Raw genomic sequence first — 17,908 nt, forward strand, 5'->3', positions numbered from 1 at the left:
TCTAGCTGAGTTTATGGTTGTGTTGCTGCTAAGGGTGTAGCTGTTGCAATGCTAGGAAGCAAGAAGTAATAACAGTGTGTGATAGAGCAATTTGTGGCAATGATGTTACTGTAGCAGAGGCACAGTAGCTGGCAGTGGATTCTAGGTCAGTGGTGTGTGTGTGTGTGTGTGTGTGTGTTGGCCATTTTTGGACTGTAATTGTAATGTGTTTTCTGTGTTGGGAGGGATAGATTGCCTTTTACTGTGTGCTTCTGCAGTGTTTTTCAAGGCATGGTTGCAAAATGCATTGTAAATTGCAGTGCAAAACTTGTGCGCATGCACTCTGTGATTGCAGCTTGTTCCAGCCATAGGGAACAATGGGGAAACACCAAACACCCCCATTGTCCCCCATGGATAGCTCTTAGGGACACCAAAGTGTGTTGCCAAAGTGGGTTGTATGGTAGAGCATGATGGGTGCTACCTATCACCTAACCCACAAAATAAATGGGCAAGTGGGAGGTTTTTAACACATTTTTAACCTTTCCCCCAAACCCCCAGTAGGATCCCGTGGGGTTTAGGGGAAAGGTTAACACATTATTTAAAGTCTCCTGCCTACCAATTTATTTTGTGGCTTGGGTGGTAGGTAGCACCCATAATGCCCTACCACCCAACCCACTTTGGCATCCCTGGGAGCTACCTATGGGGAACAATGGGATGTTTCAAGTTTCCCCAATGTTCTCTATGGCCGAAACACTCAAAACATATTGAGTTTATTCAGTTGGACCAGTTGTTTCAACTGAATGTTCCAGTCATTTGTGTTTCGTTTCAAGCTCGAAACAGAATGCAAAATCTGTTTAGTGCACATCCCTACAAGCAAGGCCTTCACTGAGGCTGACCCAGAAAGAGAGTTCCTGTTCATGCAGTAAAATCCAGGCACATAAGATCTACATTCCTCATTTCTTATTCATAATATTAAAACAAGTTGTAAGTGTGAATGTTTTCCTGTTGTTACTGACATAACACACAGTTTTCTCAGTCATACAAAATCACAATTTAATTGCAACATTTTTGTAGGTGCTATCTTGCAAAAACACAAATATTTAGGGAAGGGTCAAGGAGGCGTGTAGACACTGGAAGTTAGGAAAGAGCAGGAGACTCTGATTGGTTAGCCAGCAAATGTTCAGAAGCTCCAATATGTTTTCAAGTGAAATAGTCATATCTTCTTCATGATTTTTCACACTCAGTGAAGAGCTGTGGAAGGATGTTGGAAACGTGATTATAATAGGTTGGGTCACAGCGGTCTGTCTGAAAAAGCAGAAGGCAGCACAACCTTGTAATCTCTGAGAACTGTCCACTTACATAATGCAAACCCCTTCTGGACACATTAACATCACTGTTTTTGTTCCAGGATTTCATCTGCTGCAGCATGCATTTATTGGGTTTTCTGGTACACAAAGAAACTCAGGGCAGATGGCTGGTAATATCTCTCCAGATACTGGAAGGTGAACAGCCAAGTTGTTTCATGGCCATAGTGGCATGTTCTGGCCAATACATTATTTTGAATCACTAACAGAGCAAACTGGGCCCTTGGTGCTCTGTCCAGCTGTAGAGGGAGTGCCATCTAGCATTCGGCCTGAGAGACTGAGACAGACAATTCTCCCAAGCCTCTTTTTTCTATGAGTTTATGAACCTCAGCAGTCCTTCACAGCTGCTCTTTTGTTGTTGTTGTTGTTGTTTTTTAAAGCTGGTCAAATGTAAGATCTCTTTTTGTGGACTGGAGAGGGTTTATCCAAGTTCTGATAGTTCTAGAGACCTTAAATTTGACCGAGCAGGGAATAGAGGCAGAGAGAGGCTATCACAGCTATGCAGGAACCACTGGAGGAGGGCTGCCCAACCCTGATGTGCCACTACCCCTGGTGGAGGAGAATAGTGACCCCCGGTGGCTCCGCACCCAGCTCCGCCCCACGCCATTGAGCCGGTGCTGCTGACCACATGGCGGGTTCCCTTGGCTTGGGTGGGTTAAGTTGCCTGCCGTCTTGCATCTGATGTCAGACACAGGGAGTGTGGCTTGGGGCACTGGGGAGCGCATGCGCTGGAGGCTCCCCCTGGCTACACTTTGTCTCTCGGCCCCTGAGAAGCTTGCTATACTCCTGACCCAGGTGCACCTTTGCTCCAATTATTCTGTCTATTTATGTTAAAGTGTGTGTGTGATTGTGTGTGTGTGTGTGTGTGTGTGTGTGTGTGTGAGAGAGAGAGAGAGAGAGAGAGAGAGAGAGAGAGAGAGAGAGAGAGAACATTTGATATTTTTATCTTTAAAAACCCACTTCTCTTTCAGTTAATATAATGTCTGCTTATCCAGATGCCAAACCCTGAACATGCTGCTTGGGGAGGAAGGGCCTCCTATTAGGGGTGTGCATGAATGGTTTGTGCAGAACTGGTTTGCTTCAACTTGGGGTCTTTTCGGCAACCAAGCCAGGGGCAGTTGAGTCCATGACCGAACCAAGCCAGGCCCAGTTTGGGTTAATTGGTAAGGGGCAGCCAGACAGGAGCAGCAAGAGATGTAAAAAGCTACCTACCCTGCTGGTGTGGCTGCTGGTAGTGCTGCTTAGGGATGGGCCCGGACTGGTCCGGAGGCCATTGAAGAAGCCTCCGGACCGGTCTGGACCTGGGCGGTCCGGCACTGGGGTGGGGTGGTACCTTTAAGAGCGGCAGGAGGGTTTACTTACCCCTCCCGCCGCTTTCCCGCTGTGGCGCCGTAACCCTAAGAGTAATTGGGGCGGCAGGACACCTCCCTGCCGCCCCTTCCCCGACGTTGCTTCCAAAAACTCCTAGCAGTCCTTTGCGCGCGCGCACATCACAGAGACGAGCGCGCGCTTCATGTCTCTGTGACGTGTGCGCACGCGCGCAAAGGACTGCTGGGAGTTTTTGCAAGCAACGTCAGGGAAGGGGCGGCAGGGAGGTGTCCTGCCGCCCCAATTACTCTTAGGATTACGGCGCCACAGCGGGGAAAGCGGCGGGAGGGGTAAGTAAACCCTCTCGCCGCTCTTAAAGGTGCCCCCCCACCCCAGTGCCGGACTGCAGTTGGCAGTTCCGTGCACACCCCTAGTGCTGCTGGCCACCCCAAGCACACACCCCTCCTTTTACCAAAATTGGCCAGCGTGGTGTAGTAGGGCCAGCGTGGTGTAGTGGTTAGAGTGCTGGACTAGGACTGGGGAGACCCGAGTTCAAATCCCCATTTGGCCATGAGTCTTGCTGGGTGACTTTGGGCCAGTCACTTCTCTCTCAGCCTAACCGACTTCACAGGGTTGTTGTGAAAGAGAAACTCAAGTATGTAGTACACCACTCTGGGCTCCTTGGAGGAAGAGCGGGATATAAATGTATAAATAAATAAATAATAAAATAAATAAAAGGAGGGAGGAGCATGCTTGGGGTGGCCAGCAGCAGTGCCACCAGCTGCGCTGGCAGGGTAAGCATCTCTTGACATTTGTTGCCACCCCCAGCCAGCTGCCCCTTACCTCCTGAAGGGCCCCATGCCCCCTGTACTTGTAAAGAAGTATCACTGGATCCCCCCTTACAAGTTTATCCCCTGAATTGGCCCGTGAACCGGTTCAGCTTGGTTCAATAGCTGGACCAGAGCAGACCCAGTTCAGCGGGACCTGGATCCAGAACCGGTCTGGGTCGGTTCAAATCTGATTAAGATTTGAGCCGAACCAGTTCTGTGCACACCTCTACCACATATACAGGACCAAATATAAGGGGAAACGATCATGTTGTTATTATTGTTACTATTATTACTTCGTGTTAACCACCTTTGCCATTAGAGCATAAAGTAATAGTTAAATTAGTCATTAAACAAAAGGTGGAAAGGAGCAAGGAAGATGATTAATCATGTAATTACATACTTGATTCTAAGGAAGGAAATCAAGAGAGATATCCCTGACTCAAGTAGTGAAAGTGGGGCAGAAATGTTTAACTTGCATTCTTGCTAAAGGGACACATGCCATAATTAAACTCATAGAATGTACACGGCAAATATGGCAACCCGGATGCAGAAGTCAATCTATGCACGAGGTATTAATGTGTAGGCAGGATTTATGTCAGAGGGAATGACTGCAGAATCTGTGCCAGCCATGGCACAGAGGTAGAGAGAATATGAATGCCAACGTACTGCTGTCTAAATCCATGACAGTAGGGTGCAACCAGGGCCAGCAAGCCATGGGGCACAATGGAAAGACTCCTCCAAGCCTGGGTGGATTGCTTGGGCATCTAGGATAAAACATAGCTTTCAAAAGGCACCAGTAGGGAGTCCTCCTCTCTTCAAGAAGGGCAGCTTGTCAAATGGTGGCGGGGAGGGGGACCCAAGCCAAGAAAGAGGGACCCTAATACTCCTAGCAAAACATTTGCTCCATTTTCATCACAGCCTGACACAGTAATAAGATTGCTACCAGTGGCATATAATTAGTAATAAACTGAAGCAGTGGTTGTGGACAATCTCCCTTACAGGAGTGAAAAACAGAGGTGGTCATACATTAGTGCTCACCAATTCCCCTTTACAAATATAACTCCCAAACCAGTTTGGCCCGGTTCGATGACTGAACTGAACCAGACCCAGTTCGGCTGGACCCGGAAATGGCAAAACCAGTCCCATGCACACCCCTATCCTTGTGCTAATTCCTCCACATTTTTGCTACCAAATGTTCTCTGTATCTTTCACATTCTCCTGTAGAGGAAGACACTTAAAAGTAGGGAATATTTAATATTTTTTGTTAATTTGAAATATGTAAACCCTACCTTCATCCTGAAACCAGAGCAGCTAGAAGATCATATGTGTACATGCTGTCACACTAGATTATCACAAAGGGTATAATCATTATCATTATTATTTTACATTTATATCCCGCTCTTCCTCCAAGGAGTACATGGTTATGTTTACCATCCCAACAATCCAATGAGGTAGGTTAGGCTGAGAGATGCTCACTGTTTATGCATGGAGAAGACAAGATTGGCTGCAGCTTCTCTGTGCAATGTGCAATTATTGTGTTATAACTTTGCAGGTGTTCTCAGAGGTGCTCTTCCCCCTGGACTTCCGGGCCAAAGTCCAGGGCCTCCACACACCCTGGGGGGGCCCCAATCCTCCTCAGTCTGTCCAGGGTGGTGTGGTCATCACGCCACCAGTCCACTTGTGCCGGGCATCCAAGCATTACTTCTGCTTTAGAGACAGAGGGGGAGTGGGGAAAGAAATATGTGGGATGGGAATATGTTGTGTGTTGAAATGTTTCTGCTAATGCATATTTGTATAAATACACCTGTTTGATATTCTTACATTCTTGTGAGTTCATGTGCTGTTTGTGCCCTCAATAACCCATGTGTTAAAAATACTCCATGTGTCATTGTGTGTGGTGTGTGTGGGATGGTGTGTGTGTATATAGAGGGGATGATGCTTAACTTGGGGTGCGGGGCTCCAAAGGCCTTTAGATCCAGGGCCCAAAATTACCTCTGAGTGTTCTGCTCTCTGCACAGAAATGCCATCTGTCTAGGGATTTTGTCTTGTGGGAAGTGACCCCTATTTCCTAGTGCTACTCTGTACCGGCAGAAAAGGAACAGATTGTCGGTTCCCAAACCATTCCCATTCTGAGGATACAGGCCCCATCTCATGCGTCCTACTGTTAACTGTGTTAGCTCTCACACCATTCTTACAATACTTATGTGTGTTCATCCAAATTTCTCCCCAAACAAGTAACAAGCAAGCCGACTTGTGTTGCCCACACTTCACTGACGCTCTTCAGAATTACCCATGGCTCTTCTGTTCACTGACACAATGCTGCTGAAACAGAGACTAAACTGCATAATTTACTTCAGAGACCTCTGTTAATTAATCCATCCACATAACTCTCTCCGCCCTCCTTGGTGTAGTATATCACAGTCTCCTCCAACTTGTGATAGCAGAATGGCCTCTGGGTGACCCCAGATTAATGTAAATATTTGGCTTTCTTTGGAAGGAAATGTGACATACATTCGGGGTGGAAGCTATCCAGAGGCTGCCGACTTGGGAGCCAAGCTTCTGGGAAAGACACAGTGGTGGTCTATGCAAAGCCGGTTATTACTGAATGCCTCGGGATTGTCATCTCCCTGCTCTTTCTTTTGCATCAGTAAAGAACATCTTTCATACTAGAGCAATTTGCCTTATAGTGTTAGGTTAACTGCAATTCTGTGGCATCCCAATAGCTCTCCATATGCTGGCCAGACACAGGAGTTTGGAGGGCTCTTTTTCTGAGCATTGCAATCATCAGAGAAAGTTGGTTCAGACAGCGGCAACATTTCTCATTTATGGCTGCTGCTGTTTTCTTGGAAACTCAGGATACACTAATATGAACAAAGGCATTTGGCACTTCTGTAGAGATTATTCAAGACAAAGCACATTGCTTCAGTACTGCCTACATACCATTTGGAAGAATTGTAGATGGTAGCTTTCCTAGCACTAGCAGCGCCAAAACAAGGTGTGGGGAACCAGGAAAGATTGCAAACTAGTTGTATCTTTTACCACAGAGATCTAGTGCTGGTTTAGCCTCGTGGCTCCTGTATCATCCATGCCAAAACTGCTCATCAATCTGTATCAGCAGCACTCAGCCAGAGACAGCCCCAGACTGTGAGCACCAAGCAGAAGGATACTGCGCCCATCTGGAATTGCCTTTTATGCATAAGAGTATTTTCTCCATCTTTTCCCCCATAAGGAGGATCATGTTCAATGAAATGATGTGAGACTTTCCCAGAGTTTCTTTGTGTTTTGTGCCGAGAGAATAGTAATACTAGAGTTTAATGACACCTAACTCCAACAGATATTCTTCTGTCTTTAAAGGGGCCTTCTTACAACTTTCCCTAAGTAAGATGCCAGGACTAAACACATCTAGGGTAGATGCTGGGTACCTGGTAAACTGTTTCAGCATAGGAAGAAAGCACTAGCAAGTGCAGAATCCAAGGGAAAGAGTTATGGTATGCAAGGACAAAGCCGTGGGATCAGGAATAGTAATAGTTTAATTAAATAGCTACAGTTTACAGAGAGACAACTGTACATTAGCAGCCTGCTTTTTCCATACTCCAGGACATAAGAACATAAGAACAGCCCTGCTGGATCAGGTTCAAGGCCTATCTAGTCCAGCATCCTCCTGTTTCACACAGTGGCCCACCAGATGACTCCAAGAAGCCCACAGGCAGCGAGTGAATGCTTGCCCCCTCTCCTGCTGTTGCTCCCCAGCAACTGGTATTTAGCAGCATCTTGCCTCTGAGGCTGGAGGTGGCCTATAGTCACCAGACTAGTAGCCATTGATAGACCTGTCCTCCGTTATTTTATCTAAACCTATTTTAAAGCCATCCAAGCAAGAACTGGAATACAAGTAACTAAAACCCCTTTCAAAAGCTGGCCTGGCTCAAAGAATGCATTAACCCAAAACAAACAAACAAACAAACAAACAAAAAACCACAGCAAGACAAAGGAAGAGAAAGCCTCAAGAAGGTAAGAACATTAGGTTTATTGAACAAAATTCCCCAACACATTTTGGCATAAGCAGAGCACAGAGAAACTTCTGGATATACCTGCCTACTGAGGTGAACACTTCATGGTTCTGATGAAGTGGACTCTAATTCAGGGATATGGCAAGGTTGGAGTGGGCCCTGGAACAAACAGTGAAAATGGGTCCCTGCCTCCTTGCCTTCTTCTTCAGCGAGGCAGGAGGGGAAAAGCAAGAGGCAAGCTCCCGCCCCGCCAGTGACGCCCCCACCCCTCAGGGAGCCAAGACCATTTGTTATTATCAATCAATCAATCAATCAATCAATCATTAATGACATTTATAGATTGCCCCATCCAAAGGCTCTGGGTGGTGTACAACAAATTTGTTCCCCTTGTTCAACTGCAGCTACACCACTGCTTGAATTCACTAAAGCTCAGGCTTACATTTGTTGGTCTTGAAGGTGCCACAAGTCTCTCTGTTGTCTTGCTGCAACAGACTAACATGACTATACCTCTGGCATGGATTGTGACAACTTCTTTCTGGAGGCTTCACTTCCCCATTTTTTCAGCAAATGGTTTCAGCACCTGTGTTTACAGGTTTCTACTATACAATTAGTGTTCTGCCTTCCTCAGGGAGACGGCTCAAAGAGAAAGAGTATACATTTGCATATATCTGGATCTACTGGCCCTTTGGCTAACATACACAATGGAATGGTTATCATATGGTCTTCTGCAAAGAAGTATGCTACTGCCTGGATAGTGTTTTCTATAGGAAACAAAGGCATCTTAAACAGTTTACTTAATAGGGTTTGAGTTTTATGATAGTGACAGTAACAAAAACACAACATACGAAGAACACCCAATGCTGGTATAGGGGCAGGGGAGGCCCAGTCCCTTTTCCTTTTGTGATACCTCCCAGCTACTGTTTCTAGAAGGTTGTGTGGGGGGCACCATTATTTAGTGAAAACTGAGGGGAGTGCGGGTGTGAGGCTTCTGAATTTACTGAAGGACCTCCCTACCTTTCCCCTCATAACTGTAGCACTGGAAAAACAACTCTTGGAAATTAAACCCCAAGAAAGAGATTAAATCTGAGGGGCTATGCCAGAAAATCTCTTGTAATGCAAGAATTGTGTGAATGCTTCAGAGGCTCTGTAATCCCTCACTGTGCCACTCCTCGGCAGGTGTATTATTACTTAGCAACAGTTTTATTGAATGTGATCAAGACCAGGCTTGGGATAACCTATATGCATACGAACAGGAGTAGGCTGATCCTGTTTCATACTGCTGGCTGAACTCAAGGGGCATAATGCAGCCAGTTAACATCTTCTGAGTCCCAATTATTTAAGTGGAACCGAGTTCAGCATGTGATCAACCTGCTTAATGCAAGCAGGAACACATGTGAATGTGAGATTTACATGACTGAAAGGATTGCAATCTAATAGAAATATATGACAAGCAGCTGATGGCATCCTGCTTTTGATGCACCTATAAAGCAGCTGGGTGTCATGATTTTGGTTAATCGATTCCTTGATCCAGGTCAGCTTTTGAATTGTGCTTTAGTTACTTTTAATCCAGTCCTGGAGTTGAGGTGGGGCTAACAAACAACCCGCAGCAAGAGCACTGAAAGCAGTCTGCACTGGCCTGTCTGTAAATAATATCTATTTCATGAAGCCATTAATATTCCTGATTCTACTCCACTGTCTTGTCCTTGCATGCCACAACTATTTCCTCTGGATTCTGCACTGGGTCAACAAAGATTTTGCATTCAGTAGCCACAGAGCTGCAAATGTCTGGGTTGCACATATCTAAGAGGGAGGGAATAATTAGTTAAAATAAACACCTTTTCTACTAAAGTAATACTATAATTAGAGCACTAGTGGAAAATGGGTTTAACACCCTTGAGGAGAAGTAAGGATGCAAAGGCGACTTCAGCAAGAGCTCTCTCTCTGTGGCAATGAGAGTGGGACATGCATGTTTGTAGGTATATTCAGCTTAATGGGCATAGCATCCATTGGATGAGGGGGTGCAAATGTCCCTGGGCCTGGAGGGTTAAGGGGCCCACAAGGGCCCTGCTGCCCCGCCCTGCCCCCCAACATTTCCCATCTGTGCAGGGTCTGGGCTTCTCCTCCCTCTCCAGCTGGCGAATGGACTGGGGAGAAGCCTGCCAGCCGCTGTGCGTAAATATAGGGGGAAGCACAGTGGGGTGGGGCTTAGAAGTGAGGTGGGGGGCAAACTAGTTTGTCTCTGGGCCACCGGGAGCCTCCCTACGCCACTGTTCAGCTTGTTCCCTACTCACCTCAGTCATTCTTCTTATGCAGGGCAACTTTTTTTCCATGTGAGGTAATTGGACAATGCCTGACACTGGAAATGAACACTGATTCACACCATTGTCCTTTGCTCCAGAGCAAAGCCAAGAGAAGATAGACGCTTGTTTGGACACTTGTGAACAAAGAAGCTTCACTGTGCAAATAATTTTGTTAAAAAAGAATACATGTAGGTATTGATAATGTGTATTTTAAGCTATATGAAGACAGACTGCAAATGAGTGTGTTCTGAACTCACAATCTGGAAGTTGATAACCAGAGATATGATCGATAATCAGAGCCAGAATCCAATCCAAAACTCGTCAAAATTCAGGGGCTTTCAGTAATGGCATTTGGCAATTCTGAATGTTATACAAACAGACATAGCTGTGATATTCAAAGGCAGACCCAAATTTAGAGTTCTGTTCTTTTATAGGAGTTATGCTATTTCAAAAAACAAATGGTTATCAGGGGCTTAGGCGTGCCTGTGAGTCATACCCTCTGTCCTAGAAACCCCATCTCCTAATTCCAGATACGTGTTATGCAGTTATGAAAGAAACACAGGCACTCTGTTATTACTTCATTTAGTTTTTACACTGAAAACCCATTCCAGGACTTAGGCGTCATGGTCTTTGCTTCAACGTAAGCCCTCACACCGGAGGGCAGGGGCGGTTATGTTGTGTTTTGAATAACATAAATAATATTAACAAGCTTTTCATGGGCAAATGATAATGCCTGTAAGATCTCTCTAAGATATGGACATAACTTCATTTAACTGGCTATGTAGAGAGTTTAAAGCACACAATATAAGATTCATAAGCTCCTGTGGACATGCCCATACAGTGCTCCAAGGGTCTCTGCCAGAAACAACATGCTGTCCCAGAAATATATTGAATGCACAATGCAAGGAGTTACAGCTTCACATGTCCTGACTGACTAACAAAAGATAGGCCAGACTTGGCAAGAAGTGTTTGTAGAAGGACTGCTGGATAAGATCCTCTTTTTCTTCTTTTTTCTGTTTATCAACAGGATATAGATGCTTGAAGACTGTGCCCCTTGTGATGGAAGCCTCCTTTTCCTTGACAGAATAATAAGCAAACAGGTCTTAGCCTGCTGCCTATAGGGAAATGCGTTTTGTTATGGAAGGAGCGCCCTGCACTAAAACAACAAACAGAAGAATGGCTGTGTTTGTTTTTCCATGTGCTGGAGGTGAGGGTGCAGCCACTGCAGGCTTCCTTTCATATCCTCTCTTAACTGACAGAAGCGGGTGAGGCAGAGACATATACAAAGAAAGAGACTTCCCTGAGGAAATGTAATGAAGGATGATATTCCTCAATCCTTCCCATATAGGTGACTTAACCCAGCCTATATAGGAACTAAGAATGTTTATGCAAGTTCAGATATGGATGTGTTTGCCCTCCATATAGACCTAATTAACTCATTTGTTTCCTTACCAAGTACATGCACAAAATACCTTTATTGGCTCAAAAGAATTTCTCATGATGTTTGTGGCTCAGACCCAAGCCAAACCACTAATATAGATCTTCTTAACTGGTCAAAAGTACATGCATTGTCATTAGTGGAAGTTTATCACTTACCAAAAAACTATCACTAAAATAAGCAATAAGCAATAAAATTGATGCAATTACTATGTGAAAGTTCCAAGTATCATGCTACAATTTCATTGAAAGAAGCATCACATTATTAATTAAACCCCTCTGGAAAAGGAGTATCTTACATGTTTTAAGAAAGTAGACAGATATTAGCTTGGGAGAACTGTCATGGGACAAGAAGAGAGCTCCTTAGTTAAGAGGCCACTCTAAAGCCCTAGCGATGTCATTTAAATGCACATATCTGTTCAAGGGCTAAATTAAATGTGATGGTGTTAATTCCACGTATTTAAGAACAGAGCTGCCCTAGATATGTAGAAAGTGCGGAGTAGGGTCCATTAAAAAAAAAACCCCAAAAGGGCCATGTAGATGAGGATTACAAAACCCTCCCCCCCCCGTAGTGTTTAGAAATCCAGTTAACATTTTTGTTGCAGTTCTAACTAGTTTGTGTATGAGGCTAATCTGGGCCAGGTTTTGCAAGAGACCCAGAGAAGACAATTAGGCCTCTACAATAAAGTTATTTCTTCAAACTTTTTCTTAGCACTTTCTTCAGATTCTAGGAGAGCAGGAGCATAGTGAGGCTGATGGCGGCCTGTGTGTGGCCTCGCCGTGCCCCCCTGGCCCCAACCCCGCATCTGATGTCAGATGCAGGGACCTGGCTAGCCACGCCCCACATCTGACATCGGACATGGGGGGCGTGGTCTCCCAAATGAGGCCACGTGGCCCTGTTTGGAAGGGAGATCGGTCCACGCTGCGTTAGGCAGCATGGGCCGAAGCAACTCTCCCTACCTTAAAGGCAGGGAGAGCCATTCCGGCCGTGCTGCCAATGCAGCGCGGGCCAATCTCTCTTCTAAATGGGGCTGCACTGCCCCGTTTCGGAGTGAGATCGATCAGCCCTGCTGCATTGGCAGTGAGACCAGGAGCGGCTCTCCCTGCCTTTAAGGCAGGGAGAGTCACTCCGACCGCACTGCCAACACAGTGTGGGCCAATTTCAGCTCCCAACAGGGCCATGTGGCCCCATTTGGGACCGAAATAATGCCCCCTGTGTCTGACGTCAGATGGGGGGGGGGGCGTGTCTGGGGCCGCGCTCATTGCCCTGATTGGTGGTGGCCCAGGTTCTTTTAGCCCGTTTGCCCAATGGTGGCTCCGCCCCTGCAGGAGAGAGCTTGATATCTCACACTGCCCATGGCTTATTTCACCAGGAGTATTAGCTCACTTCTCCTCTGGACTGGAGGGTGGGCGTTTACATATAAGCCAGATTTACCCCTAAGTCCCCGAGAGCTATTGTGGAGCACTCCAGTCACGATTCGGGTCTTTTCATTATGCATTATAGCGTAGCCCGATTTATGTCCAGGGTAAAAAATCCACTTTTTGCCTCTTTTCAGGGGCAAATTGGATCTCGCAGTAAAGCTTTACAGTAAACCCACACGGTAAAGTCTGCTGTCTGGAAATGCTCCAGATGGGTGTCTCTTTAGACAAGCTCTGATACCAGAAGCTTCTTTGGCAGGTAGAAAAGCACTTGAGGAGCAGGAGCACGAACTTCAGGGGAACAGCAAGGCTCAAGCTTTCTCTTGGCTTCCCCAAGGGGGCATTGCCTCTCCAGGTTTCCAGGTACCATCAGTAAAACGTGAAAAAGTATAGTGAGCAGTTCAAGCTCCTCTAGAACCCCAGACTCTGATACTGTAAGCAAATTCATGACCACGAGGGAATTGAAGCTAAATGGTTATGCTTAAGGATGCTTCTGCAGACCTCTTTTCCTTCTTTGTACCTATCGGTTTTCAGACTTTATAAGAGTTGCTGGAGGAAACGGGTATCTGAACATCGGCAGAGTTCATATCTAATAACCAGAATGCACAGGTGATGTAGTGGTTGAACAATCTGGGTCCCTGCTGGGGAGAGTAGCTTGGCTGCAGGGCGGTAAGCCCTTGGTAAGGCAAGGATTCAGCACTCCTTGCTCACATGCTCCCCTTGCTGTTGGAATCATAGCCCATTCCACTCTTTCTATGTGATTGGGATAATGCCAAGTTTGAACCCATGGAACCACTGCCGTATCATCTAGTTTGCTTTTACTTTAACTTTCCCACCCATTCTTTCCCTCCTTTCCTCAAACTCCACAAACTCTCTTAGGCTGTTCTCATGGCCAAAGTGAGCTGGGCTGAGGGGAAGGCAGGATCCCACCTATCGTTCTTCCAGACGTTCCTCCAGATGATTAGAGCCTCCTCTGGCCTCTGCTACCTGCATGCCCATACAACCAGCACGGCAGCAGACTCCCACAGTGGGACGGGGAGGAAGTCCTCTCATATCACACAATGTACCACATGAGCAGCAGAGAGGCAGCCCTTGGCAGTGCAGCCGTGCTCTTCTCCCTGGCCTTGCTTTCCAGTGCACTCTAAGGCCATCACTCCTGGCATCCGTTTAAACCACCACGATGCTCCAGATGGCCAGAAAGTGGGGTAGGGCAGGCTCTGTTTTCCTCCTACCTCACTTTGTACCTGGGTCATGGCCGACGAGAGGTGGGGGGGGGGAGTGATGCCTGGAAATTACAGGGGCCCGGTGGTTGGAAGGGGGGCCCCGGCCGACGGGCCTCCGGATGCTCCCTCCTCCAAGAATAAATGCTCATAATTACTTGTGTATCCTGCGGCTGCGGGGCCAGCGGCCAGGACGAGGATGAGGATGGCCCTGTGGCATCCTGGCTCAGCACGTGCTGGCTCAGCTGCTGGCAGGGGGTGGGGCATGCGCACTTTCTTGAGCCTCACACAGGCGCTGCACAGCCAAGGAACACTGCTGCATGCGGTGCTGGAGGGAGAGAGCAGCAAGCAGCAGCGGCACTGCGGCAACCTGCCCAGACTGTGAAGAATTGAAGAGAAATATCTTAGTATTAGTTGGAGATCCATTGTCGGTGGTGCATTAGACAAAGAGTCAACAGAAGCCAGACTGGGTTGTCTGCAGCCAGGCCCACAAATCGTGGGGAGGGGCCCTCTGGTGGGGCTGCATTGAGCCCTATTGGATCCATGTTTTTTACTATGAATTTCTGCCAAGGATCAGAAATAGCAAGGACTGTACTGAAGGGAAGGAAGAGATGGAGGGATTAAATAGGGATGGTGGGGGTGATAAATGGCTTAAAACAAGTATTTATTGGTTGACTAGTACCTCTCACTTTAGAAATTAAAATCCTGAGCAGAACAATGAAGGCGGAGGATGTGGGCTGGAGGAATATGTGGGGAGAGGTGTCCTTCTCACTGCACCCCCTCCTCGTCCCCATCTCTCTGTCTTGCTGCCTGCCTTGTTTTGTCTATCTGTCCTCTCGCTCTCTTCCTGATATTTGCTCCCTTCTCCTCCTCCTCCATATATCCATGTCTCTATAGCAGTTTCTCTGTTTCTCTTTTCTTTCTGTTCTGTACATTGAATCCCCCAACTCCAAGAAGTGTGGGCAAATTGTGGGTGTGGAGCGGGGGGGGGAGAAGAGCTGTGGGTTTCCATCCACCCACCAGAACTACTGCTTCTCCCTGGGTCAGCATTCAGCTCAAGGCAGGGGTCAGGCTATCTGCCCAGTGGAATGGGTCTAGTGACAGACAAACCTGCGTTGATATCTGTGTTTTTTGAGTTGGGTTCTTGGAAGTGTGCAGGCTCCTCAGTGAGAAGAGAAGCAGTAGTGAATGAGCTTCTGTGTAGCAGAGCAGGGTTTCCCCTGCTTGGGTTGCCAGGTGTTGTTGTACTACAGCTCCCATCATCCCCAGCCACACTGGCCAAAGGCCATTATGTAAGAACATAGGAAGCGGCCATATACTGAGTCAGACCATTGATCCATCCAGTTCAGTATTGTCTACTCTACACAGACTGACAGTGGCTTCTCCAAGGTTGCAGGTTTTATCATATTTCTTATTAACATTATTAATATTATTTATTTATGATTAACATTATTTATTATGAACATTATATCATATTAGATCAATAAATCATATTTATTATCAACATTTTATCATATTAATAATAACATTTTTATTAACATTAACATATTTGTTTTTGTTTGCACATCAATACAATTCTCAAGATTTATAGCTGATCTGCCCTTGCTGGGGGGTCCCTAAAATTGCCTTCACTGGCTCTCAGAGGCCCTGACTTGGGCAACAGATCTGGACTACCCAACCCTGGAGCAACTGAGCTGGAAGGCCTCCCAGTGGCCCAAACAGCACAAGCTGCCTGTGTTAACTCTCTCCTTCCCATGTAGCTCATGTTGTAAGAATTGGCTTTCTCGCTCCCCATCTTTTACATTGTTTCAGTTTTGAGAGAACAGGAAAACTAAAGAGGACTATGGAAAACTGGCTTTTAAAAAAAAGGTCACAGGCATCTGGTTGACCACTGTGGGAAACAGGATATCGGATTAGGTAGGGTTAGGTAGAATGATTCAGCAAGGCTCTTCTTGTGTTCTTACGTTCTCTGCTGCATGTCTGAGAGAGGCTCCAGGTTGGCCCAGGATGGAAGGAATACTCGTTTTAGAACAGCCTGCAAACACATCTGCTCCTTGGAGTAATAGACACAATTCCTTTCTCATGCACAGAAGCAACTTACAAAGTGTTTTGTGCCATCCATGCCTACAAATGCCTTCTCTGTTATAAAAGCCCAGAGGCCAAAGACGAAGGAAGCAAGGCCAAAAATCTGTCTGTTGCCAACTGTGCAGGCATATGTTTCTAGCTGTACTGAATTAACTTGAAGTGTAGTTTTCTTCAACCCTCTTATAAGTTGTACATACAAACCCTTCCCATTGTTCATGCTAACAATGAGCAACTTTCCTGGACTTACTTTGAGCAATGTTTCCAGGCTTAGCTCCTGGGCTGGAAACATGAAGTCATAAGCCAGAAGAATGTGCACCTGGACGTCTGCAGAGGGCTTCTCTATCACCTCTGAGTGACCACAGCCCACAAACACTGGAGATTAACGAAAGCGAAGGCTTTTACATCTGATGTGCCAGCAGGCTTAAAAGGCAGCACATCTCCTTGAAGAAAGCAAGCATAGCTTTTAACTTATAAGTAATTACTGCCAGGCAAGCCAGATTTGCAAGAATTGCCATGCAGAGTAATCCCGCCCCAGCATTAGCTTGTCTACAGAGAGAGAGGCTGTTTGTTGTGGCTGTTTTTTTGCTAGGTCCTCTGCTTTTCTAAAGCTACTTTCCTTATGCACATTTTCTGTAGGGACCTGATAAACCATTCTCATAGCAGAAACCCATGCTGGTGCCAAATCTATCCTGGTCTTCCCTCTGCCACCCTGCCACCACACTGTTGATCTGGAAACCAATGGTGCAGGTGTTGGTACGTTTATATTCACAATATGCAGTATTTTATTGTATAATATATATACTTATTGCAACATAACTTCAGCAGCAATATTAGAACCAGTGTTATTACAATGTCAATACTTTGGATTATGTGTGAGAACAAAACCATGAAAGTAAAAATCAACTATTTGATGGAAATGTTCTTAATCAGAAAAATGAATAAGTGAATGAATAAGCAAAAGGAGCATGTGACTGTTAGTATAAGTACCAGTTAACCCTACTTTAAAACACCACACAGAGGTATTATTCCATGCATATATGTCTCGCATACAAGAACATACTCCTGTCAATGTTTAGAACTGCTTCATACATTACAATGTTAATGCAAACATATAATGTACTAGCAAGTGAGACCCGTCATTGACTGGGCAAAGTCATTTTGTGTAGTTTACATTTATAGAAAAGTTCAATAAATTTTGAAGCCGCTGCCAGCTTGTGAAGACAATACTGAGCTGGATAGACTAGTGGGTCTGGCTCAGTATATGGCAGCTTCCTATGTTCCTATGGCATAGGAATGTTTTATTAATGTGCTTGCAAAGGGGAAATAGAACAGTTTGAAATTTGTAGGGTCTCAACTTCAAACATTATTAATTTTATTGAATAATTACCATATATAGTAAACTTTAATTTGCTTCTCTTGGACACAAACTTCAAAATAAATAACAGATAATACATACAACACGTATATTAATCCCCACACATCATACAGCCCCTTAGGGGCTGCCAGTTCTCTCAGCTCTCCTGCTTCTGTTTGCCTTTTTTGTGGTGGTTGCTTTATGGTTTTTACTGTTTTACTGATTTTAAGGTTCTAAAATGTTATTTTAATGTTATTTTAATTGCATTTTAATTTCTGTAAACTGCCTTTCATGCCTTCTCTCTTTTTCTGTTCTTTCCATTCACACAGGACTTAAATCAGATGAAGGACAAATTGGTAGTGGGGAAATTTATATTCTCTCTAAAGAATAAATAATATAGTTTGATGTTTGGGATGGGTATTTTTACTGCAGAACACAGCGGGTATTTGAATTACCTGTGTGGAAGGGTTGGTTCTCCTCTCTTTGTCCAGCTGGTTCTCTGGGAGGTTCAAAATCCCATATGGATGCCTAGATTTAGACTTTGTGTGGCTAGTTAATTAAATATCTTTTATTCCTTACATATACTATTACTACTTTTGTATCTT

General features: G+C 45.5%; 1 long non-coding RNA gene across 3 annotated transcripts in view; it reads left to right on the plus strand.

The window, feature by feature from the left end:
* The window catches only part of LOC128340838 (uncharacterized), a 101,872-nt gene that overhangs the window by 65,190 nt on the left and 18,774 nt on the right, over positions 1–17,908 (plus strand). For all 3 annotated transcript variants that reach the window (XR_008314008.1, XR_008314014.1, XR_008314010.1), the window contains exon 3: positions 10,816–10,995. This is a non-coding gene — a long non-coding RNA (uncharacterized LOC128340838). The remainder of the gene's footprint in view (positions 1–10,815; positions 10,996–17,908) is intronic.

This window comes from Hemicordylus capensis, chromosome 1 (assembly GCF_027244095.1).
Source record: "Hemicordylus capensis ecotype Gifberg chromosome 1, rHemCap1.1.pri, whole genome shotgun sequence".
NCBI classification, from domain to species: Eukaryota; Metazoa; Chordata; class Lepidosauria; order Squamata; family Cordylidae; genus Hemicordylus; species Hemicordylus capensis.